The sequence below is a fragment of the Callorhinus ursinus genome, unplaced genomic scaffold (assembly GCF_003265705.2).
Source record: "Callorhinus ursinus isolate GAN/ISIS: 27379988/994484 unplaced genomic scaffold, GSC_fseal_2.0 scaffold22, whole genome shotgun sequence".
NCBI lineage: Eukaryota > Metazoa > Chordata > Mammalia > Carnivora > Otariidae > Callorhinus > Callorhinus ursinus.
In genome coordinates, this window is record NW_027397084.1 from 10,640,492 (window position 1) to 10,667,747 (window position 27,256).

At 41.6% G+C, this 27,256-nt stretch overlaps 1 protein-coding gene across 5 annotated transcripts in view; it reads left to right on the top strand.

The window, feature by feature from the left end:
- The window catches only part of PAQR8 (progestin and adipoQ receptor family member 8), a 113,985-nt gene that overhangs the window by 33,609 nt on the left and 53,120 nt on the right, over positions 1-27,256 (top strand). Inside the window, exon 3 of one of the 5 annotated variants that reach the window (XR_012381933.1) lies at positions 22,836-23,459. The exons of the other annotated variants lie outside the window; for them this stretch is intronic. The gene's annotated coding sequence lies outside the window, so the exon portion shown is untranslated. Of the gene's footprint in view, positions 1-22,835; positions 23,460-27,256 lie in introns of those variants that run through there. 5 annotated transcript variants of the gene reach the window in all.

The following is a 27,256-nucleotide window of genomic DNA, read 5'->3' on the forward strand; positions in this document are numbered from 1 at the left end:
TCCTGGCCTTTCTTTCCTTCTTAGCATTTTTCTTAATGTCTCTCAACATCCTCCACTCCCCTTCACATCTCTCTCTTACCTGCCACTTGGTTCCATGGCAGTGCCCTGGGAGTGTAATTATTAGAATGACTCACTGTTGAGCCTCTGTGTTCTTACTGGAACCTCACAGAATCAGCCACAGAATAATGAAATTATCAAACTAAAGAGAACTCTATACATCTTCTGCTCCAGCCACTCTGAATTTGTGTCTCATAAGTGGCATATATCATTAGTAGAGCTGCCTAGTGCAGCATTACCTCTGCAGGCTCGGGACCAGAGCTGCTCCCTCCACCACACCAAAGGGAGACCCATCCAGGCTGGAAACTTCACCAAGCCCAAGCTGTATCAGGAATCCATTTCCTTGCTTATCTGGCAGAGTGTTCCCATCTGGCCTCAGCTTGGGTTTACACTTCCCTATGGGCCCTCAGTCCCTGCATACATTGCTCCAGCCCTGAGTTCTGGCTAAGAAAGGGTCTTCCTTCTGATGCTCCTGAGGTTCCCTATCCAGGCTCAGGAGATTTTGCACTAACCCTGTCCTTTCCTATTTTCTCCTTTGGGAAGCAGGAGAGTCTCCAACAGTCCAGAGAAGGCCCACCCTCTTCCCTGACCTTTTCTAGGGATCCACCAGTCCTGTTCAGGCTGATCCTAGCTGGCAAAAAGCAAGCCACAATGCAGGAGAGTAAGGAAAGGGCCTCAACTGAGCCTCCTTGCTCTAGAGGTATGCAAGTCACCTGAGGGGACACCATCTTCCACTGGAATTTTTTCAAAATAATTTAAATGAGGCATTTTGCATGTTAAGAGTACAATCTGGTGATTTTTAAAATAAACGTATCGAAAAGTGCAATCCATCAGGATAAACCCACTTTGGAACATTTTCATCACCCCAATAAGATTCTTTATGCACATTTGCTGTTAATTCCCTGCTCCCCACCCTAGGGAACCACATAGATAATTTCTGTCTCTATTGCTAGGTTCTTTACAGAATTTCATATAAATGGAATCATATATCATGTGGTTGCTTGTATCTGGCTTCTTTCACTGAGCTTAAGTTTTTTGAGATTCATCTGTAATTTGATCCTTTTTAATGCTGAGTAGTTTTTTCGTTGTATGGCTATACCATGGTTTATCCATTCACAAACTTTGGTGAACATTTAGGTGGTTTCTAATTTGGGGCTATTATGAGTAATGCTGCTATAAACATTTGTGTGCAAGTCTTTGTTCTTTGTGTGGACCCTGGAGCTCTTTACAGACTTAATAGGCCAGTCTTTGTGGTTTTTTTCCCCCAATCCTAACCATCAGATTCCTATATTTCTTTTGGAAACACTCCTCTAGCCATTGGCTCATTTGGAAAGCAGAAAAGACTCAAACTACCTGTGCCAACCGGTGATCACATCAATCATAGTTCAGATTATTACCTTCATCTATTTACCCAAATATTGTCTGGAGCTTCTTAGAGACTCACTTACCCACCTGGAGAAGGTGGAACCCTTCACAAATCCCCTGACACATATTTCTTCAGTGGATTGCTTTCCTTTTTAAAAAAGTTTTAACAAATTTTCTATTGATGGGTTTTCAGATTGCTTTCAAACTTTTATTATTACAAAAAAACACTACAATGCGTCATCTTGTAATCTAGTACAATAAGAGTTGTAAGTACAGTATGTCTTTTTTTTTTTAAGATTTTATTTATTTATTTGACAGAGAGAGAGACAGCGAGAGCAGGAACACAAACAGGGGGAGTGGGAGAGGGAGAAGCAGGCTCCCCGCAGAGCAGGGGGCCCGATGCGGAACTCGATCCCAGGACCCTGGGATCATGACCTGAGCCGAAGGCAGACGCTTAACGACTGAGCCACCCAGGCGCCCAAGTACAGTATGTCTGTGGAATAAATTTCTGGGAGTGGAATTTCTGAGTATATGGTTTTATAATTCGGATCATTATTGCCAATCTTCCATTCTATGGGGTGGCAATACATGCATATTTCCTCATACACTCATTGGCTCTTGGAATCCCAACCATTTTTTTTTTCACTGTTTAAGGAATTTTTATTAAAGCAAGAATTTTATAATCCAAATTACGTTTCCTTGCTCAGTTATCAGTTCTGTTATTTAAAACAGAAGTGATATTCTGAGCTATTCCACAGTAAAGAATTACAAAATTAAAGAAAGGAATGCTTTAAATTTTTGAACTTTGCTGAAAATTCTTTTTCCCAGGGTCTATAAAACATTAATTTGTTTTTATATTTTACTATTTTTGTGGGGTTTTTTGTTGTTTTTAAATCAATAAGTAATCTAGGACTAGCATTATGTTTGCTAGACCTGGCATTTGCTCGGTACATAAGGTTCAAAGTTTCCTTTCCTTTTTTTATTTATTTTATATTTTGCAATGTTTTTTTCCCATAATGTTTAAGTTTTTCGATGTTTAGATATTTTTCTTCGGTGAAGCACGAGTTTCTTTTTGGAATCCCAACTATTTTTTAATCTTAGCTAACCTAACATGTATAAGGTAGTATCTCAATGTGATTTGAATTGAATTTCTCTTTTTAGGAGTGAAGTTGAGCATATTTTTGTGTATCTAAAAGCCAGCTTTGTTTCTTTTGTGAATTCTCTGCTCCTGTTATTTTCCCCATTTTTCTATTGTACTTCGGGTCTTTTCCTTATTACTTCTTAGGACAATTAACCCTTTGTTCTGATAAAAGTTGCAAATACTTTGTTTCTTTTCACTTTGGTGGGTTTTGCCAAACAGAATTTTATTTATTTTTGTGGTAAAATATATGGAACATAAAATATTTATCATTTTAACCACTTTTCAGTGTACAATTCAGTGACATCAGGTACATGCACCATGTTGTACAACCATCACCATTATCCATTTCCAGAACTGAAATCCAAAATAGAAACACTGTACCCATTTAATAACAAATCCCCTTTCCTCCCTCCCCGCTTGCCTCACCCCGCTCCCTGATAAGCACTATTTCCACTTTATGTTTCTGTGAATTTAACTACTCTAGGGATCTCATATAAGTGGAATCAGACAGTATTTGTCCTTTTGTGACTGGCTTATTTCATTTAGCATAATGTCTTCAAAGTTCATCTATGTTGTAGCATGGGGCAGAACTTCCTTTTTAAAGCTGAATGATGTTCCATTGCATATGCCACATTTTGTTTACCCATTCATTAGAATTTTATTTTAATGTGGAAAAAATCTATCTTTTTTAAATGGGTTCTAATATTTAGGCTAATCAAGGTATAAAAATTCTTCTCTAGTTTCTTCTACTACATTGATAGTTTAATTTTTTTTTTAATTTTACATTTGAAGCTTTGATTCAGCTGAAATTTATTCTAGTTGAATTTGTGAGGTTTGCATCCAACAAAGAAGAAGGTCGTTTTGAAGATCAGCCTCCCCAAGAGACAGATTTTGGGACAGAGATTTGAATACAAGAAGTTTGTTGAGGAGCACTCTCAGGAATGATACCTATAAGGAATGAAGGAAGTGAAATTGGGCAGAGGGAGAAGTTGAATTGTGATGCAGCGGCAACAAAGCTTTATCCAATTGCATGAGCTTTGGACCTGGAGTGGCTTTCCAGAATTGTCTTAAATTGAGCGAAGAGGTCCAGGCATTTGTATTCCTGCATCAGCCAGTCCTTGGATATTACTTACCCTAAGGGTATGCTTTTAGATGTGACAGCTCCCTTCGGCTGAGAGTAATTCCTGCGGAGGGACTCAGCCAGGAGCTTCAGTGAACAGCACTCCCAGCAGCTGGGGGAATTGGTGCGTTGGTCCTGAAAGCAGGGGTATGGATGGCACACGACAGCATCCACTACACTGCCTTCCTAACACCGTGTAGTAACTAATGCATTTCTTTGCTAATTTTATTATATACAAAATCCCATATGTGTTTGGGTCCATTCCTGGACTTCTCTATTCTGCTCCATTGATCTGTTTTTTCATATATCAGTAGTATACTGTTTTAAAAATTATAGTTTTATAGTATGTTTTAATATATGCTACAGCTAGTCCCTTCTCATTAACTTCAAAATTTTCCTGGATATTCTTGCTTGTTTATCTTTCTATATAAACTTTAGATCAGCTTGCTAATTAAATTTGGGTGGGGAGAGGATGACTGGATTAAATTAATAGATTAATTTAGAGAAAACAGACATACCTATGAAGTTGAGTCATCATCCCCTCCAAGAATATGTCTTGACTTTCCATTTGTTCAAATTATCTTTTGTCTTCCTTACTGGTGTGCTAAAATTTTCTTCCTATAGGTATTATGCATCTATTACTGTTTAATTTATACGTACGTGGCTATTTTATCCTTGATTTCTTTTTATAAATGGGGTCTTTTCTGTGTATTCCTGACTAGTTGTTTTTCTATGTAAGATTATTTCTGTATATTAATTTTGAATGCAACTACCTTGCTATATTCTTTTACTGCTTATGCTAATTTTTAGCTGATATTCTTTTTTTCTTAAGATTTTTATTTATTTATTTGAGAGAGAGGGTGAGCACAGAGGGAGAGTGAGAGGAGAAGCAGACTCCCCGCTGAGCAAGGAGTGCAATGCGGGGGGCTTGATCGTAGGACCCTAGGATCATGACCTGAGCCGAAGGCAGACGCCTAACACACTGAGCCACCCAGGCGCCCTTTAGCTGATATTCTTGGGGTTTTCAGATATGCAGTTTTATCACTTTCAAATAATGACATTTTTGCTTCCTCTTTTCTAATTTTTCAGCCTCTAATCTCTTTATTCTACTTAATAAGCAAAAGTACAAGATATTTTAAAACACTAAGACTCTGAAACACATCATTCACAACAGGAGAAGAAAGCCGTTGTGTATGCTTTTCCGGCTGTGATTACCACACTCTTACAGTTATAATTACATATTGTAGTTATAATCTTGTAAGTTTCTGTCTCCATTGTAAACTATGATCTTCCTTGAGGGCAAGGACTGTGTTATTCACTTTTATATCCCTGGCACTTAGCTTAGTGCCTCAAAAAATGTCTGTTGAAAAATGAAAGAAAAACCAATAATCCAATGACCACAAACCAAAAACCAATAATCCTAAACAAGTAAAAATAACTGTGATTTACAAAGTATCTGTTAACGTCAACTAGCCCTATTTCTCTTAAACTTTTTTAAACCATGGAACATGAAATAATGTTTTTTAGGTCTGAACACCTTCTCTCATTGGCCTAGTTCTCTGTTCTGCCAACCAAGTGTCTGCTTCAGAAGCCTGATAACCTCTCTATCACCAAACATCAACTGCCTAAGACTAAGTGAGCCATGCTGGTCAGCTCCAATACCCTGGACAACCTGGGAGTTGAAGACTCCAACCTCCAGGTGTAGGGCCCGTGTAATGTGGGTAATTCTGGAGAGCATAAACTGGAGACTGAAATCCTTCTGATCAGTTTCTATATTTGGTATCTATAATTTTTAAACATCTTTGCAAAAAAAATCAAAATAGGATCTGGTCTACTCCGAGGTCTCTCAAATTTTTTGGTGGTCTAAAATATTTTCTTTCTTTTTTTTTTTTATTAAAGATTTTATCCATTCATTTGACAGAGAGATAGAGAGGGAACACAAGCAGGGGGAGTGGGAGAGGAAGAAGCAGGCTTCTCGCCGAGCAGGGAGCCCGATGCGGGGCTCGATCATGACCTGAGCCGAAGGCAGACGCTTAACTGACTGAGCCACCCAGGCGCCCCTAAAATATTTTCAAAATAACACAAGTACTAACAGACTCAGCCAGAACTTGAGGTTACATGCACTGATTCCAAGTCCAGTGCTCTTTCCAGCAGATTACCATGTTGCTTCTGCTTGAATTTTACTCATCAGGAACTCTCAGTTCTCTTCCATTTTGGTGATGGTGGTGAGTGCCTTCTAGTTTACAAAAAATGTTGTCAGTATTCCTAGGAACCTTAACACACAAAGGGTGATTACAGTAACAATGAACAATAAAATCTCAGCCAGAATTTGCAGGAAAGATACAAGGTAATACAATAATGAAGTACTATTTTACATTTATTAAACTACCAACAAATTCTGTGGTAAAAATTTCTAGTGACAGAAGATTGTGCTGAAATGCTCCTTGATGCAGGAGTATAAATGCTGTAATTTTTTTTGGAGAGCAATTTGGTAACAGATACAAGGAGACCTAAAAATAGATATTCACCCCCTTTTACTCCATCATCCTACTATTCAGGACTTATGTAAGGAGTTAATTCAATTGAAGAAGACAGTCATCTGAAAGAAGATATTAATTTTATGTAAGATGTGCTCTATAATAAAAATAAGTCTAAATAGCCAACAATAGAAGGATGGTTTTTAAAAATTATGCTACATCAACTGAAGGGAATGTTATATTGACATTAAAGTCAGATTTATGAAGACTGTGTAATAATATGGGGAAAGAGTGCTTTATGACAATGTTAATAAACACAAAAGTACATGTACACAAAAATAATAATCAAGGTCCCACCCACCCTGCAAAAATATGCATCCACTAGGGAGAAACACAGAAAAAAATAAAATAGATGTATTAGGAACTCATAAAATTAAAAATTGCCACAAGTTGAGTTCCCCAGAAAGCAGAGTCTGAGATGGAGATTTGAATTCAAGAGGTTTCTAACCCCTTAATCCCTTGTGATCAGCACCTGGGAGGGAGTGATGGTAGCAGGAGTGGGTGGAGAAAAAGTTGGATTTGTTGGAATCCCAGGAGAAATTCTGAAGCTGGACTGGCTGGCCTTGGGAAGGAGTGATTTTGGATGAGCCTTGTGAGCCTCTTTCCCTGAAGGAAACTTAGAGGAAGATTAATGGAAAAAAAACTTGTCTCCTCCACTGCACCTGGTCTCAGCATCCCACCTAGTACTCATTAACTCCATCTTCTACTGTCCAGGATGAATTTCACTCACCCTTAGCTAGCAGTTTTTCTGGGTTAGGTGGTTTTTCTAAGTGGCATGACCCAGACTCTTACACCTTAGGGGCTTGATCTCCTGGTCACCTTGCCCTTCTCAGGCTAAGGCTGATGCAAGAGTGTACCAAGTGGTCACCAATATATTGGGGTCAAATATACTATTCCATGCCCCCCCATCTCCTCCAGATGTTTAGGGTCAATTTCCCCCTAAGACATTCTTTCTATGCCTGTTGATTTCTTGGCATGAGGAACCTGAAGTGACTAGACAGCAGACAAACTTGAACTTGAATAGGATTCTTGCTGTGCACCCTGGTGGAACATCCTCTTCCTGGGAGCCAAGCTCTCTAAATTCACAGAGCCCAGAGTTGCAGGAATAAGAGCTCTCCCAGTGGATCTCTTGGAGTGTGGGTAATCAGAGACACTTCTATTTCTACCCCTTGGTTCTTAGACCCATGTACTCTAACCATTAGGGACACCACACTGTATAATGGCTATTGATTTAGGGTATATACTGTAAAGTATCACTTCCAGGCTGATCTCTCAGTTGCTCCTCAACAAGTCATTCCATTGCTTTATCTGTGTGGTGCAGTATGGGATGAGATAAGGCCAGTGGATCCTATGATCATATACTTACTACTGTACCTCACCTTATTCCAGTGTGATCTTTTGTAGAACCCCCTATTAGTGTATCAAATACTCCATGAGCCCTTGGATAATGGTGTTGTCCAGGAGCCTGTAAACAGAAAAGACAAACTAATAGCTGGAATATTTGTTGAATTCAGTCAAGATAAATTATTGCCCCTTCCAGGGTGGAAGGAGTCCAGTGAAGTCAGCTTGACACCAAAAGCCTGGTTGATCTCTTCTAAGTGATGGCACTGTATTAGGAAAATAGGATTGGTCTCTATTGCTGGAAGATTGAAAATTTGGTGGTGGCAGTAGCCTCAGCAGTCTTAGTGGGTGGGGGCCCATACTGTTGAACCCATATGTATCTCCCATTCCTGCCACCATGGCTACTTTTTTGTGCCAACACTGAGCTACAACACAAAGCCTAGCTGATGTCAACTGGCTGAGCCATTCTGTCTACTTAGCTTAGTGTGTTCTGTGGTTCAGTTAAGAGTTCTGGGTGTGTAAAATAACCCAGGTATGGAAGCTCACAAAGGATCATGAGTTTTTGTTGTTGTTTTTTTTTAAAGATTTTTATTTATTTGAGAGAGAGAGAAACAGCATGAGAGGGGAGAGGATCAGAGGGAGAAGCAGGCTCCCCGCCGAGCTGGGAGCCCGATGCGGGACTCGATCCCAGGACTCTGGGATCATGACCTGAGCCGAAAGCAGTTGGCTCCACCAACTGAGCCACCCAGGCGCCCAGGATCATGAGTTTTTATTGGTATTGCTGCCCTCAGCCTTTTGGTCATTCGTCCTTGATCATTTTGATTAGGTAGATTGAACAATACTCTTGTCGGCTGTATATCTATCTTGCCCATAAAGATACACTCTGTTCTGTTAACAAACTCCATAGCTTTCTATGGATCAGGCTCCTCTTGCTACCTCTCTAACTTTGCTTCTCACTATAACAATTGAACTCATTTTGCTTCTAAAGGTTAAGCACTGGGTGCCTGGGTGGCTCAGTCAGTTGAGCATCTGCCTTCAGCTCAGGTCATGATCTCTGGGTCCTGGGATCGAGGCCCATGTTGGGCTCTCTGCTCAGCAGGGAGCCTGCTTCTACCGCTCTGCCTGCTTGTGTGTGTATGCTCCCTCTGTGAAATAAATAATTAAATAAATAATAAAAATAAGTAAATAAAGGTTAAGCACTGCCACTGCCTCTAATATTTCAGGGTATTGTCATCCCCATCATTATCAAAGAGCCCAGTTCTGTAATGACACCTCTAACCACAAGCTCTGGACTATAAAGGAGAGCCACCAGTGAGTTCCTCGGTGAATCTGATGTCCCTCTTACCAGGGAATGTTATGGAAAATAGTCATCTAGTGGAGTTTTCAGCCTCACATAATAAATCCACTCAAGCATGCTTCCTTCTATGGGACATTTAGTTCTTTTTTCCACAGTCTACAAGAAAGGTTCTGGCATTTACTCCTCATTGACTGTGGGCATCACTTTCTCCAAGTATCTAAGAGCTGTCCTAGCAGTATATGCTGGGGTCCCTGCCAACGCTATATAGCCCAGGAGAATGCTCCCATACCAAATGACATGCCCTTAGCCAACTTTATATTCTACTTCCCCTTGATTCCACACCCTCAGAATCCAATCCTGTACATCCTCTCTTAGCTCTGCTGGTACATATTGGCTAGATCCTACAGCTTCTTCAGGGTATAGTTCCTTTCCTCCTCTTGTAGACCCAGTGTATCCATGACTGCATTTGCTATGACTTAATGGGTTATGTTATTGACTATAATGGGTTATGATGGGTCTAGTGGCAAGAAGGGAAATGGTGGCAGATTCTGATGGGAACACATGTCTTGCAAGTCAGAGGCCTAAGTACCTCCTTAAGTGGGGGATGAGTACCAGCCTTTGACAGGGAGGAGTAGGTCCTTTTTGCACACCTAGAGGCTTCAGGGGAACATGCAGATTCAAGATTTCCATCACATCAACCCAAATATCCACCTCCCATTTACCAGGGTCCCACTCTTTCCCCATTAGAGCTTGGACCTCAGTGTAGCAAAACTGCCACTGAGAATTTAAGGTTTTCTGGAGCTCTGCTAAGTTTATGCCTAGATCTGAGCCCGATCTTCAGTTTTATCTGCCCTCCAGCTATTGGAGATGAGAGTCTCATTGTACTTTGCAAGGAGGCCCTCTGGCTTTTATGTTTAGCCTATAATTGCTGGTTTCCTTGTCTTTCTCCAGAGCATTTTTTGCCCTTATAATTACCAATTTCCTCATGCTTCTCAAATACTGGTTCCATTGCCCCAGCCAATGCATTCCCTTCCAAAAATATGCCATTCCAGAAAACTGTCAACAATCACACTACTACTGTGGGCCTGGCTTTATCCATGCTCTACCAACCACTTGTGATGGGGTCCTTGTTTCCAGATAACTGATGGGTGAGCCAGATTTAACATCTGCTTTCTTGCACCACTACCCCCATCAACTGTCACAAGTTGGGTTTCCAGGAAGGCAGAATCTGCAGTGGAGGGCAGCATGCAGAAAGCTTATTGGAAGGCACTCTTGGATCAACATCTGTGGGCGTGTAAAGAAGTAAGATTGAGCAGAGAAGTTTGGCTGTGAAGCTGTCACAATGTAGGCCTTTGCAAATTCTAAGAGTCTCTAGAACTGGGATGGCCCTCAAGAGCTGCTCTCACCTTGGGTACGTTGACCAGTCATTGGGTGTGGGCTGCCCCTGAGAAAGGGACATAATTGTGGATGAAACTTCATTTCAGCAGAGGATAATCTCAGGGCAGAGGTTAGCTGGGATCTGACAGCCATCCATCCTCCTTGCAGCTAGCTAAAGGAAAATAGGCCTGAAAGAAGGGTCTGGATTAGGGCAGCACAATACCATGTCCACTGTAATGTTTTTTATACATTTTATACATATACATTTTCATTATACGTTGTTATAATGAATTATATTTTAACAGCAGAAAAAAAAAAAATCAAGTCATTTAAAAAATGCCCAGGAGAAAATAGTACCGTCTTTTCTGTGCTTTCCTCCAGAAAGCTGGTGATTTGTCCTAGGGCAGATTTCCCCTCCTGAAGAATGGCCCAGACATCCCACAAAACAAATAGAAACTTGGGAGCAGCTTGGTCAGTGAAACTACTGATAGGGGGTCAATTAGCCTCTCGTGACTCACCATCCCCCAACTTACCCAACGCAGACCCAAAAGAGGCGTGTCAGGTGTAGACTTAAGGCTGCTTCACGGCAGAACAGGCAGGCAAACCTGTGTAACCTGAACAAATAAATCGAGGCTTGCTTGGAGGCCTGTTGCCATGTGGCACCCACGCTAAAAGCAAGCATAAATCTGATGCCTAAGACCTTGAAAAACAGTTTACGTCTTTACTGAAGCCTGGTGAAAATGTGGCAAGGACACACTTCCTAAAAAAATTTATACTTCCTAAAAACCCTATGGCGACAGCTCATTCCTAGGTTTCATATCTTCAAGCTGCTGCTTTCTGACCCCTCCTTTCTCCTGCTGGCAAAACTCCAGAAGACCCTTGCCTCCACCTCTGGATTTAGTCCTTTCTTTCATGGGTATATATACAAATCGATTTTATGTGTGTAAATCAATTTTGTCTTTCTCTGCACATACCAATTCTCCTGTCCTCATTACCTTCAACAGCATGCAAAGGACAGACACAGATTCATGAGCGGAGGTGGTGGGGGGGATGTAAAATTTGACCTGTCCCACTGGAATTGGTAAATATACTATATTTTTAATGCTATATTTGATGGTAAAACACTTCACCTGATGAGAGCCCAATCATAAATTAAAATGTACGAATCACCCCTTCTTTGGAGCTGCCATCTCATTATTCTTATGATGGCCTATCCCCTCCTCATCTCCTCATTGCCCATCAGAGTGTTTCCATGGTGCTTTGTCTGGAATAGACCTGGCTGCTTTCCACTTGTCCTTTCAGAGCAACTGATCGACCTGCCTGATAGGGGAGAATGCATAAATGTGAGTGCAGACTTGTGCATAGACACATGAACACAATTTTGCATATTATTTCATTTAATTCATGGACTCCTCAATAAGTCCGTCAATAACCACTTAATTGGTTTCCTTCCCTAACTCTCAGTTCCTAAAATTCTGACCCCCAAATTTTAGCTAAACCAGTAATACACTTAGATGTCCATGACAGGATACAAACTCCATTTTTTTATATTGGCAAATGATTCATCCTTATAAATTACATAGAGCATACATAAATTGTATACTAGGGAAGCCAACATTTTTATTCATCCTTCTTTCCTCAGTTAGTCACTCATTCATTTAACAAGCATTTGTTTGCTAGACACTTACTATTTTGGAATAATGTATTTATTTAAAATCAATTTCCAACTTTAAGAAGGAAATCAGTTCATGGGGACAACTGCTATGTAATTAGACAATTACAATAGTGCACTAGGACAGAGCGTGCTATAGGAGCCTCGGAAGAAAGGGAAAGGGAGGGCGGGGAGGGCACCTGATTCAGCCTGAGAGTTCGGTATGGCTGAGAGTGATTTCAGGGAGAGCTTTTTTGGAGACAGTGGTACATAAACTGCATATTGGGGAATTCTTAGAGTTTTCAGAAGACAAGAGTGGGTGAAAGATGTTCCCTCCTGAAAGGATAGCATTTGCAAAGACGGAGAGGCAGGAGGAAGCATGGTGGGTTGGTGTACTAGGGCTGGGGTGGAGGGTAGATAAGGAGACAGTTTCAAGAGGTGAAACAAGGGCCAGTTCGCAGAGGGCCTGGGGTGCTGGCTGAGGAATTTACTCCTTATCCCCAGTAGGACGTGGAGCCTCTGAAGGCTATTTAGCAGTCACGACATAATCAGATTTGCGTGTAGCATGGTGAGGTGTGAGAGTTCTCACACCCACGCATGGAGATTGCTTCTATGTCAGTTGCATTTACAATTTGGAAATAATAATAAAGAATTGAAATTATAGATGACTTGCTTTTAATTAAATAGGTACTTGGCTATATGTTTAGGTAACAGCACTCTGAGCCACTTGCTTTTATTTTTTTATTTAATGTTTTTAATTATGTTATGCTAGTCACCATACATCATTAGTTTTTGATGGAGTGTTCCATGATTCATTGTTTGCTTATAACACCCAGTGCTCCACGCAGAACGTGCCCTCTTTAATACCCATCACCAGGCTAACCCATCCCCCCACCCCCCTCCCCTCTAGAACCCTCAGTTTGTTTCTCAGAGTCCATAGTCTCTCATGGTTTGTCTCCCCCTCCGATTTCCCCCCTTCATTTTTCCCTTCCTGCTATCTTCTTTTTTTTTTTTAACATATAATGTATTATTTGTTTAGCCACTTGTTTTTAAATATTATTTTGAATGGAGTTATCTCCAGAGCTGTGGGAATAGCATGCGTAACTCCCATACCAGCTTATCCCTGTTCCAGCCTTCACAGAGGCTCCTGATATAACCTCTAATACCAGTGTAATTTAAATAGTTTGTTTATAATCTTATATTTATTTCCACTTTATTTTTATTTTCCAATTATTATATTTTTAGTTTTAAAAGGAGAGAAAATGGGGGCGCCTGTGTGGCTCAGTCAGGTTTCTGACCCTTGATCTCAGCTCAGGTCTTGATCTCAGGGTTGTGAATTCAAGCCCTGAAAGCCTACTTTAAAGAAAAAAAAAGGAGAGAAAATGAAAATGAAGAGAACATGCATAGAACATCAGTATCATTAAGGGGATATTCCACTTACATAGTTAGAATATGCTTCTATTAATATAATACCTCTTCCCTGAGTAGTCTGTGGTCTATTTGCTTTACTTTCTAGTTAAATTTGCGTCAGAACTTAGATCAACTCAAGGGAGAGGGTATGCACATGAATGTCATTTGTCGTGGTATGTGGCAACGGGAAAAAAAATGTCTAAACCCAATTAACTGGGGAAGTGAAAAGAACGCAAAGTTTGGTAACACACAATCTGGGTTCAAATCCCAATTCTGTTACTTAATGAGATAGGTAACATTGTGCAAGATATTTATCTTCTCTAAATCTTAGTTCCCTTTGTATAAAATAGAGCTAATAATAATTTTCTTGTAGGATTGCTGTGATGAGTGAAAGAGCATGTATTCAGTGCTTGTACAGTGTTTAAAAAGTCGTGGTTAACAGTAGAAAGATCACCATGAAGGTAGTGGTTTCTGAAGCTGGGTTGCTTACCACAACCAGGCACAGAAGACTCACCAGGGAAGATGAGCAGTTAGCTCAGGAGGCCTAAACGAACACAGTTGCGAAGAGGAAAGAGACTAACTTTTAGAAATATTCAAAACTCAGGGCGCCTGGGTGGCTCAGTCATTAAGCTTCTGCCTTCGGCTCAGGTCATGATCTCAGGGTCCTGGGATCGAGCCCTGCATCAGGCTCTCTGCTCCGTGGGAAGCCTGCTTCTCCCTCTCCCACTCCCCCTGTTTGTGTTCCGTCTCTCACTGTGTCTCTCTGTCAAATAAATAAATAAAATCTTAAAAAAAAAAAAACAGAAAGAAATACTCAGAACTCGATGGTTAACTGGAATATGCTAACTACTGTAGCAACCCCCAAATCTCTATGGTATGATACGATAAAGGTTAATTTTTCCCCTGTGTTAGTTCAGGGCTGCTGAGAAGCAGATGCCCGGATGAGATTAGTCATGCAAGAGGTTGAATGGGGGAAACACCTGTGAAGGATAAATAAAAAGATGCCAAGGGAGGAGAGGAGAGCTTTCAGACCCCAGTACAGACCTGACACCACGGAAGGAGAGCCACAGGGAAGGAAGATTGGGTAGGGAGATTCCTGGACTTCACTGTAATTCTAAGAAAAATTCATGCAGGCCAGTGGAGACTCCAGGAGTCAGAGTCACCTTCTAGAGGAACCCCTTGTCTTGCAGGAATGGGTCTGAATTTCTACACTCACCATGGTCAGTCCTTTGCTGGTAGCAGCCCGTGGGAAATGTAGCCTTGGCACAAACACAGTGATAGGCCCAGTGTGGCAGCTGCTGGGGTCATAGTAAATCTTGTCCCCCTCTCCCTGCAGTAGATCTGAATGGCACACTTCCGTGACCCCACCCCCAACACCTCCCCCCCACACACACACACACATCATAGTACAATGCACTATGGAGTTGCAGAGCTCCATTGAGTCATTCAGGGACCCAGGCTCCTTATATCTATGGTTCAACCCTCCTGTAGGTTCCCGAAGTTTTCTCCATTCAGTTGGCAGATGTGGAAAGAGAACACAAATAACGTATGAAAAGTTTCCACAGGTTTCACCCAGACTTTGCTCACATCACCTATGTTCAGATTATATTGGCCAGGACACAGTCATATGGCCCCATCTCATTGCAGGAAGACTGGAAAATATAGGCCAATTGCATACCTCAGCAACCATTTGCACAGGGCAGATGAGAGACAGAACAATGTCCCCAATTTCTGGCTTGGATTACCGGATAGATGGTGATGCCATTCATTGATACAGAAGATACAGGAGAGGATGTGACTTAGAGGAGGTGGAGCTGTCCAGCACCCAGCTGGCCATTCAAGTCTGGAACTTGGGGTTAGTCAGACAACCCACGTAGTGGTTGAAGCCATGAGTTGCTGAGAGATAGTCTTAGCACCAGAAAAGAAAAGGGCTAAGAACACAACTCTGAAGAACACTGAAATTTAAGGGACTGCGTGACTCAATATCTATTTCAATCTCCTTTCAGTGAGCCTTCCTGTGCTGCAAAGTTAGAAAGCTAAAAACGTTTCCGAGACTCCCTGCAGCTAGGGTTTCCAAGGATGTGATTTGGGTTCTGCCAGTTGGATGCACTCACATAAGACTCCAGTTTCAGAGCGGAATACGTGGGGGGCCAGGCAGGACAGGTGGCATCCCTTTTGCTGGTGTGGAGTGTAGCAACTCTGGCCCTCAGGCGGGCCGCTGCAGCTGCGATTTCCCAGCTCAGCAGCCACTTCCAATTGTGGCGGAAGCAGCAGCTTCCTTGGCCACCCAGTCCTGAGTGTGGCTTTGTTCCTAGTAACTCAGCCTGGAGCCTACTTCTTCAACTCTCCCACTGATTCTGTAAGCCAATTAATACCTTGTAATTATCCCTTTCTACTTAAACTAGCCAGGGTGGGTTCCGCCCTTTGTACCTAAACCAGGACAAGATAAAGTCAGAGAAATCTGAGCCATTGATCGAGAAAGAAGAGGAGCGGCTAGAGAATTGGGATGAAAACCAGGAAGGACTGCTGCCCCCAAATCCAGGGAAGGGAGTGGTTCAACCAGTGGTCAGCAGTTAAAGGCTGCAGAGCAGCCAAGATGGATACAGGTGTAAAGTGAAATAATTCAGCCAGGAGGTCACAGGAAATCTTGACAGGACCAATTTCAGTGCAATAGTTGGGGAGGAAGCCAGGTTCTAAAAGATTTAGGAGATTCTTCCATTTTTTTTGGACTCAGTTTATGGAGTTAGAGTCAGGTGTTATTGTCAGGTATTTGGAAGATTATTTCATGCTTACTACTGTGCCTGAAAATCCAGCATGGCAGTCAAATCCCTCCAGATGTAGGAATTTGTCTTCTGACATCATTTATTCAAGAAGGCTGTAATCCCAGCTCTGTTAGTTCTGTAAAATAGTTCTCTGTGAGAGAACTAAAAAGATCCTTTAGCAAATGGACATACTGAATCTTCTTGCCTTCTGCACAGTACATGGAGATAAACCGCCTGCTTGTACAAATAGTAAGCCCAGAAATCCCTGGAGATGGGCGGGTGAGTTCCTCTTGCTTCCCTGCCTTGCCCAGCCCTACTCTTGGCTCTCCACTACTGCAAAGAGGTGGAATTACACGCCATTCTCCGCAGCACCCTTTCTTTGTTCCTCCCCACAGGAATCCAGCCATAAAGGTGCCTACGGGTGGCCAAGGAACCGCCTGATACACCCACCCCACCCTATCCATTTTATTTTTTTCTATTCACTGTTGTTCTAATTGTCAATCATCCATTCTCCCTGTTAACTCATTCTGTAAGGTGAAGAATTAAAGCTGTGTTAGAGTTCAAGGTCAGGCTACCTTCTGCAACTGGAGGCCCCCCTGGCAGCCCTTGGCTTTACTTGCTTGACTGCTATTCTAGACCCTTCAGGAGTGGGCAGCAGGGGCATGTGGGCAGAGACAGGGTGGCGTGCTGAACAGGTGTCAGTGCTGGCTGAGTCAGTCCACTAAGAGCGATGGCTGGTGCTGGCCCATAGGAGGCTTAGGAAATCACTCCCGACTGCTAAGCCTCTGAGACTTCACGTCTTATAATTTCCCCAAACAGACCTGTGATTATAAATGCTCAACCTAGTCATCACTGCCCAAGCCCAGATGTTCTGAGGAAGTGGGGCGTAAGCTTGTATTTAAAAGGAAAACGATAAGGAGGTATTTACCCAGCAAATACATTCTGTAGAGCACATCACACGTACACATTGTACTGCCTTCCTCCATGTTGCCACAGCACCCTACGAAGCCCTCCACAAGCCACGAAATCAGGATTATATTGTGGCTGTCCTTTCTGTAGGCCGTGCTCAAATTCTTATAAAAGATTATTTAATTTTATTCAATTCCACCCAAGTTTATGCATTTATTTTAGTTCCTATTCTATGCCTGGCACTCTGGGGTGAGACATGAATTAAAACACTGGGACTAAATCTAAAAAAAAAAAAAAAAAAAAAAAGCGTGCGTGGGTGGCTCAGTCGGTTAAGCATCTCCCTTCGGCTCAGGTCATGATCCCAGGGTCCTGGGATTGAGCCCCGCATTGGGCTCCCTGCTCAGTGGAGTCTGCTTCTCCCTCTGCCCCTCCCCACCCCCTCCTGCTTGTATTCTCTCTCTTGCAAAAATAAATAAATAAAATCTATAAAAAAAAAATAAAACACTGGGACTGCCTTGAAGGTACATTCAATAGAGTTAGAGAGATAAGCACCTTGACTATTTCACAGTGAACACTGAGGGAAGTAGATAAAAGTGCTCTTGGTTTTTCTCCTCTCTACCCTAGACTTTCCGAAGATCATAGCCTATACTTTCCTCCCTCTCTCTTGCCTTGGGGAAAGAAAAATTGAAACCTTTATGTAAGGCTTATTCCTCCATGGGATTTGAACCACACAGGGACTTTGCCTCATTCATCAACTTTTTCTCTCATTGTCAACCTCTTTGCACTTGCCCTAGAAACACGTTCAAATCTATCTTTACATTTCTTTCTCTATCTTCCTTTCCTCTTGGGATATAGTTTTTTTTTTTCTTCCCATTCATGCAGTCATTTACTCATTAATTTCCCAAAGGCTTAGTGATGGACAGTGTGGGCAAGGCCTCTCCTAGGTTGGAGACATAAAAACAAATAAAGTCTTGGCTTTTGAGGAGCGCATTTTGTGGCTGGGGAGACACATTTAAACAGGTATATATTAGTGCCCCCTTTCTCCCTCTTCTCATTGTTCAACCTCCTGGAAGAGGAGCCACCGCTTTGTTTCTCAATCCCTGTGGCCCTCACAGCTCTTCTGAAATAGACATCATGAGTCTGCTGGAACTTCCTATTTCCAAATATCCAGTCCTCATCATGGCGCTCACTCATCTCGGCCCTTTTGCTGGATTTGACATCTTGCTGAACTCCTGTTACAACCTGGTTTTCTGGAGATAGAGAGTTCCTGTTCCAGCTACACCACTTACTAGCTGGATGGCCTGGGTGAGTCACATATCCTTTCAGACTCAGTTTATCCAGAGAGTCTGTCAACCAAGAATTTTAAAAGTCTATGTAGCAGGGTTATTGTGAGGATTAGGTGGAGATATTGCATGAAAAGTTTCTCTCATGTGATTGGTGTTAAACAACTATTTGTCTCCTTTCCTTTGATGACACTAAACATTCTTTTTAGTTCTTTGCCAATGTCTCTTACTTGGTATTTCTTTCCCAGATAGGTATCCTCCCTATACCTTGAATGATAGGCATTGCTTTCATGGAAATTTGTTTTTGTGGGGGGGGTCTCCTCTGCAAAATTCCAGGGCAAGTCCAATATTTCTGTCTGGAGAGTCTACACCTTCCCAACTTCCAGCTCCAGCAGATCTGAGCATTGCATGTTACCCAGGCGTGACCAAGTAGAGACTTTCATTCTCCTGGACAAACAGTGATTGGTTCAGGAGTGGGCAGAACACTTCCTCTCAGAATCACTAAGATTCCAGGAGATTTCTGCTAAGGCTTCTGGGAGTGAGGCACTTTTTCCTACTGGGCTTGAAAGTATGAAGATATAACACCCGCTGCAAATACAGCCATCCTGCTACTACAACAGAGACACAGCTTATGAATAGAGCTAAGCCAGAGGAAAGAAAGCCAAAGGATAGAGAAAGAAAAGTAGTCCTGGTGATATCATTTGGACCTCTGTACCAAATCACACCTAAAAACAATATAACATCAGGACTTCTCTACTTATTCATTAAGTCCCCCTTTTGCTTAAGCATTAATCCCTTTTTGGATTGAGTTTTCTGATACTTATAAGTAAATAAATTTTAACCAAGAGATAAATATGTTAACATTCATTCCTCATTTATTCAACAAGTGCTCATCGAGCATCTTCTGTGTACCAAGGACTGTACTAGGAACTGGAGATACAATTGTGAGTGAAACCCATCTCTGCCTTCAGTAAGCTATTAAGAGACAAGGAAGGAAGAAAAGACAATATAGTGCCATTAGAACTACAGAAAGGGGCTTTATAGCCTGCTCTGGAAGCACAAAGAGGGGAGACCTACACTGTCTCAGGGAATGATGGAAGACTTTCCAGGGAGCATAATCTACATGGAAACCCAAAGGATACATAGCCAGGCAATGATGTAGAGAGGGATGAAGAAATGGTAAGAAAGGGCTCAGAGAAAATACAGAGCACAGGACATTTTGAAGACCTGTAAAAAGTAAAATAGTGCTCTAAGGAAAGAGTCTATCAAGAGTCTAGAGAGGTAAGCAAGAATAAAACTATGAAGGACCTTGCAAGCTTGAGGAGTTTGTTTGGAAATGTGAAAAGCTTTCAACAGGAGAGTGTGTGGCCATGATCACCTACTGTTACACACACAAAAGTACCATCCGTTCCCACAGCTGTCAATGTCATCTACTCCTAGGCTGATGATATCCAAATCTATGCCTCAAGCTTCTGTCCTGAGCTCCAGGTGCACGTCCTATGGGAACCTCAAATAAATCTCTTCTTTTTCCTCCCTTCTCTGTCATTCTGCTTGAGTCCCCACTGACTCTAAAACCCTGAGTCATGCTTCTCTCTTCCATTTCCTGTACCATACTCAATGGTTGCTATATCACAGCAATCTATTTTCAGAATGTCTCTTTCATTTTTATGTGAACTAGAAGCTCTATCTTTAATTTTCCAGAAAGCTTTCCTGTCCCGCATCTTCTGGTAACTGAGCTGGTATATGACCAAAGCCTGGCTATTCATGGAATCCTGCAGATAGATACTAGGGTGACCCTTCGTGATTCCCACTTCCTAGTGTTCATGCCTCTGTGTGATCCCCTCTCTTTGAGTGTAGGTAGGATTTGTGATTTGCTTTTACCCAAAAGACTATGGCAAAGGTGATGGAGTGTCACTCCCATGTTTATGTTATATTATATAAGACCCATCTTGCTAGAAGACTTACTCTGCTGGTTTGATGAAGTAAGTGGCTATGTTGGGGAAGCCCACTTGGTAGGGAACGGGGGTAGCCTCTAGTTGCCAAAGGCAGTCACCGACCAACAAGTCAGGGACCTTAGTCCTACAACAGCAATAAAATAAATTCTGCCAACAACCTGGGTGAGCTTAGAAGTTTTGCCTCCAGATGAAAACCTAGTGCTGTCTGACCTTGACTGCAGCCTTGCAGGGAAACTGGTTATACTGTCCTCAAACCACTGACCTATAGAAACTGTAAGATAAGAAGGCTGTCGTGTTTTAATCTAAGTTGCTGGCAAATTTTTATGCAGCCATAGAAAACTAATACAGTGTTTCCTTCTCATTGCTTGGTAGATATGCTAGTTGTTTGTCTGCTAACCATTGTTCTGTCAGAATACTAATTGTGTTTTAGAGGTTGGGCATTTGTGTGCTCCATGGGTACCTCTCCAACTCTAGGGGGTATCGGTTGATTGGTCTTAACCAATCTTGTTTATCCCATTTGCCTCACCACTGATGGGCTAAACATGCATACATAGGACACAATCACAACCAATGAAACTTAAGAGGATATTTCCTGGAAAGCTTTCCTCACTCTAAATATGGATGCAAGTCAAAGACTTGCTTCTTTTTGCCCAGGACTTTGTTATGTGACAAGATGATTCTGGAAAATGCAGCAACCATCTTGCCTTTGAAGGGAAAATCAAAAGAAGAGCAGAGAAGCCGCCTGAGACCCCAACTAACATCATTGAACCACTATCTTAACTAACTCGGAACCTCTTGTAATCTAAATATTAGATTATCCTGATTATTTAAACTACTTTAAGGGCGCCTGGGTGCCTCAGTTGGTTAAGCGTCTGCCTTCGGCTCAGGTCATGATCTTGGAGTCCCAGGATCGAGTCCCACATCGGGCTCCCTGCTTAGCGGGGAGTCTGCTTCTCCCTCTGACCCTCACCCCTCTCATTCTCTCTCTCTCTCTGTCATTCTCTCTCTCTCAAAAATAAATAAATTTTAAAAAAATTTTAAAAAACTACTTTTAAATGGGTATTCCATAGCTCCCAGCTAAGAGCACTATCACTGAAATCTTGTAAAAGGTTCAGAACAAGGAATGGGAACAGGGTCTCTTAGAATCATTCACTGGGATTGATGTCCAGGTTCTGGACAAAGCCCGGCAGGCTTGCTAAGTTGGAGAAGGAAATGGATCCCAGGCTGCTAGAGGGGATCCATTATCCCACCACTTTCAGAGGGGCTCTGTGCGGCAAAGGGCAAGGCCAAACTCATGGAGAGAGGGAGAGGCAGAGCAGTAGAGAGTCCCATGCTGCCCCCAAGCTCTGGTTTCCTGTAGCTCGTATCATTTGGTTCTATAAAATAACCTCACATTCTTCTTACTTTTGCCAACCAAGAATAAACTCTTGTTTACTCAAGTTTAAGTTGAATTGCTATCACCTGCCCTGTAAGAATCCCAGCTAATACACTCTTCTGCCCTTCTAGTACCTGCCTAATTTACTGCCTGCCAGTTGGTCTCTCTCACCTCTGTTCTTTCTCTGTATCTGATTATGCCATTTCCCTCCTGAAAACCCCCCAGAGCACCTCCTGGAAGGCAGCTTTAAGCCAGAATTCCTCAGACCAACATTCATAATCTAGCCCCGGCCTGCCTTTCACCATCTTTTGTTACGGGTTTCTTGAACTTTCTACTTCTACCATCACCTGCAATAAATATTATATACTTTAAAAAGAACTATTATACAGAATATAATTTTACAATATATAATGATATAAATTATGTATTTTATAATAAATAATTACATGTTATAAATTACATATAAAATATATACTATATAAAAGAAAAAAGCATATTGTACATGGTAAGAGTAAGTATTGTTTTGTAAAATGTTTTAGTTGTATGTATTTATGTATTTAGATAGGGTCAAATGTAAAAAATGCTTATATTATACATATATAACAATATAGTATATATAAGATTGTATACTGTACACACTATAATACTATATATACTATAGCACATATTATAGTATAAACAATACTAAAATTATATACTATATATAGTATATATGTAATATATGTATGTGTGTTTTATATTAAGACCTAACATATGTATACACAAATATAACTAAAACAAACATTTTTTTTTAAAGATTTTATTTATTTATTTGACAGAGAGAGACACAGCAAGAGAAGGAACACAAGCAGGGGGAGTGGGAGAGGGAGAAGCAGGCTTCCCACTGAGCAGGGAGCCCAATGCGGGGCTCGATCCCAGGACCCTGGGATCGTGACCTGAGCCAAAGGCAGACGTTTAATGACTGAGCCACCCAGGTCCCCCTAAAACAAACCTTTTACAAAACAATTCTTATCCTGACTGTCCACAATACACTGTCTTTCCTTCTTTTCTATTCTGTTGATTCTTTTTTAAAATGCTGCCTGCAGCCCATGTGCTTCTCTTCTCACCAGAGTGAGAAACACAGTTGCTTTGTGCTCTGGGCTGCAGTCACTATGGCTATAGGGGATTCGAGATGTTCTATGCCATGATGAGGAGCCCCAAGACCAGGGCTTTTTCTTATAGGGAGCAAATCTAGAACCCAGTTTCCTGCCTCCAGATTTAGGAAGTTTGCTGCTGGGGATGAGGCTGAGCCTTTGGCAGGAACTGTAAACCCTGATGGCTCAGAAATGGATTACAAGGAGCAGGGGATGATTTCAATCAGCTTCTCTTGGACCGACCCCCGGGGCACGCTGAGATGCTCAAACATTGAATAACTGCTCCTCACAGACCTCCTAACAATCCACATGAAAATAATCCATCGAGAAGGAGAAGTCTAGGAATCTCCCTGTGAAGACCAGTTTCCAAAGCGGCAGAGAACCAGACCTCATCTCGTAGGCATCTACCCCACCCTCCCTCGTCTGTTCCCCGGCAGCATTTTAAGGAAGTTCTGATGGAACAGTGTACTTTCCACGACCTGAGTAGAAAACCCATTTGAAGTAGAGAGCAAGATTGGAAAGCAAAGAAAGATAAACAAGTACAATAATCACAAGTGAGAGCAAACAAGAGACTTGGTGACTTGTTGGACAACGAGATGAAGGTGAAAAGGCAGAACCTTTGTAAAGCATGTAAAACAGAACATAGTACATTGCATTAGTGAAGACAGCATTTTATGTATTATGTACTGCTACACTATATCACTCTGGGATTCTTTTGTTTTCAAGCTAATAATCATGAAAATATATCTTTATACACAAACATGTCCCCCACTCTCTTCATGGGGAAAATTTTAGCTGATATTTAATGTCCTCTAAAATCACTACTTTGTAGTTAACTGTGGTGTAGTAGAATAATTGAAAATTTTGGAAGTTCATAGGAAAGCCATTATATAGACCACAAGTAAGAACTATTGTCATCTTAAAAAATGCCAGTATTCCCTCTGCAGACAGTATTTTAGGTATTTTAAGGTAGAAAAAACACAAAAACTTGAGCTTCTTCAAGCAAGAAAGGCCCTGAGATAGGGCTACTTTTTATGACTGATTTATGACAGTATTTTAAACTTTTATATTCAACTGATGCAAAAATGTTAAGAGAACATACCTTACCTTAAGAAACATTATGGTAATGGGGGTTCCCTTTTGTCTTTAATTTCAAGAATCACTTGTTTAGTGACAGACATTGAATATTTTTAGAAAAGTTTCTTTTTTGTCTTCTACATACATGAGCAGGAAATAAAGTAAGTAGCATATTCAGTATAAATCAGTGTACTTGTGTGTTAAACGTTTTCCCCAAGAAGAGCTCATTTTGTCATTTAATTCAAGGGAAGCCAGTAGAAAATGTTCTATCAAGTTGCCTGAAATATAACAGGTCCTCAAAGACTTGAAATAGAGTTAAGTGAATATGAATGAAGTTTGCAGTAGTGTTGATACAACAAGTTCCATTTGAAATAAGTTGGCTTGCCATGTATCCAGATTCTCAGCACTCCCAACTTCTGTTATGAACACATTCTTCCATCCTTCCTCAACATCTTGTCCTGTTTTCTCATAGGCCCTGCCAAGCTAAAGCTACCATCTCTTTTCCATGTATTTTTTAACTTGTTATTTTGCGATATTTGTAGATTCACATAAATTGTAAGAAATATCACAGAGGAATCTCATATACCCTTTATCCAGTTTCCCCCAATGGTAACCTCTTGCATAACTAGAGTGCAACATCACATTCAGGATATTGACACGAATGAATGCAATCCACCCACGTGTTCAAACTTAACCAGTTTTATTTGCACCTGTTTGCATGTGTGTGCATTTAGTTCTATACAGTTTATCACAGGTGTAGACTCGTGTGTCCACCACCATAGTCAAGATAAGGAACATTCCACCGTGGGGATTCCTTGTGCCACCCTTTTATAGCTACAACCAGCTCTTGCCCTTCCCCTATGCCCTAACCTGTGGCACCTACAAATCTTTTCTCCATCTCTATAATTTTGTCATTTCAATACTGTCATATAAATTGAACCATTCAGTGTATAACCTTTTGAGATTGTGATTTTTTTTAATTAACATAATTCCCTTGAGATCCATTCACGCTGTTGCCTGCATCCATGATTCATTCTGTATTATTGCTGAGTGGTACTCCATAATGTAGATGTATGACAGTTTATTTAACCATTCCCTGGTGAAGGACATTTGGGTTTTTTCCAGCTTTTAGCTATTATGAATAAAGCTGCTAAGAACACTTGGTAAAAAATAAAACCAAATTAAACAAATGCTGTTTGCAGTCCACAAATTGATGTCATGATCCACTAATGGGTTGGCGCACAATTTTAAAAGATGTCTTCAGTTCCTTGGCCCTACTACTAACCTTGTTCTCGAGCCACACTAGAGGTCTTGCTTTCCTCACACATGGCTAATGAGCTCCTATTTCTCTAACCTTGCTTAGGCTATCATTTATGCCCCAAATACTCTACTTAGAACATCTTTGTCTAGTGAAGTCCTAATTACTAGAATAAGTTAGGCATGCATTTGGCCACAAATCACAAGAAACTTGACTACAGGATTTTTTTTTCTCTCTGTCATAACAGGTATTGCCTAGAGCAATAGAAAAAAAAACTATTAATATTATGGAAAAAGTTGGCAAACTTTTTCCATAATATTAATAATAAATATTTTAGACTTTGTGGGCCAAAAAATAAATGGTAAACATTTTAGACTCTGTAAAAGTAAAAAAGTAAAATCAAGGATATTATGTAGGCCCTTCTATAACAGGAGAGAAAACTCCTGCCCTGCCCCATTTGTTTGGTGTGGGCCGTGTGGGTGGTGGGCATGCTTTGCACCCAGTTGTCTTCTGCTGCAGACATTCTTGGGAAAGAGAGCTTACCGGCTTAAGTGGGAGGGGCCTGGTCAGGTAGGTAGTAGAAATGGCTACCTCATTGGTTAATTTCACTCTGCCCCAGTGATATCCAGGGTCCTGTGCATCGTATACTCCTGTGAGCCCAGCATATCAACTTGGGCAGCTGGCCAGAGACAAGGGGACTCACATGGTCACCAAACCCCGGACTGAGAGTCTACTACTCAGTGCCCATCTGTTGCCAACGGTGGAGTCCCTAATATCTTGGTGGTGGTCAGCTGGACCCTAGACACTGGTGATGCATAGCTGCCTGTTGGCCAGGGAGCCAAGTACCAAGAGCAGAGAGGGGAAGTAGGGGCAGAGGAGGATACCCTGACTTGGTTCCTCGGCTTACCATGCTGGCCTGCTTAGACAGTGCCCCTGAAGCGTACAAACACAAATTTGGTTTGAGGGCTGTAGTTTGCCAATGGTTGGCCAGAGTAAGGTAATTGCTAGTTATTGTATGGGGGATTCAAAGATGTCAGGATTGACATCTTTGTGATTCTCTTTGCCTTTCCCTCATGGTCTTAAGATGGCTGCTTCAGCTCCAGCCATGACATATGCATTCAGTTCAGAAGGGAGGAAAATAAAAGGGACCATGCCTATCTCATTCACTAACAGAAGTTTTTGCAGAGCCAAGTCCAGCAGGTTTTCTTTTAAGTTGCATAGGCCAGAACTAGGTCTATGATTTCATTCTCAGGCGGAGTCTCTCAAGTACTGGGTTTGAATGGTCCTCCCTAAGCAGATGTGTGTCTCTTTACCAATGATTCCTGCCAGGCCTTAGGAAACTCTGATCGGCCACCCTGGGTCCATTCTTGACCCACAGGCCAGGGAAGGGGGGCAATGTGATTGTCAGCACTGCCATATGAGGGAGGGTGAGTTCCCAAAGGAAAAGATGCAGGCAGAAACAGATGTCACTACAGAAGAGAGTCATTACATTGCTGCTAAATTGAATTGAAGTATCATTATGAAGTAGTTATACTCAAGGTTTTAATGGATTTGTAAATGCTGCTCTCCTGGCAATATACAAAACAATTGACAGTATTCGCCTTCAAGAAATTTACAGCCTGGGGTAGACATTGGTTATTTGGCTACATGTGATTCTTTTGCTAACAAATGAAAGAACATTTAACAACAACAACAACAAAATAGCATGGACAAAGCCATGAGATTCTGAATAACAGAGACTCTGAAGTAAGTCAGTGGTATACTTTTACATAAACAAACAGAAATGGAGAAGACTTAAATGATATATCTGCAGCTGTACTGAAAATAGTGACCAAAGTGGGGTCAAAACACAGGATTGTTACCGTGGGAGCAGGGACTGAACGTCGTGAGTCCATCCAGCTTGGTGTTTTATGCCCTAACATGAGAGGTACTCCGTCCCGGCAGACGTGCAGAGTGTCTACAGACTGTGATCATGTTTCCCATGGGCGTGCTCAAAGCATCTGGCTAGCCATGAGGCATTTTGCTGTGCCAGACAGCACACAGGCTACCTGCAGCCCAGCTGGGCCTTGGCCAATCAAAGAACCATTTCACAACCAGTGATACAGGACATCCTTGATGATGTGAGAGATTCTAGGTTTCCTCACTTTCCTTTGCCAAATGTAGACTAGGACAGAGGATGCAGAACATGGAAGTGGCAGTCCTAAGGAG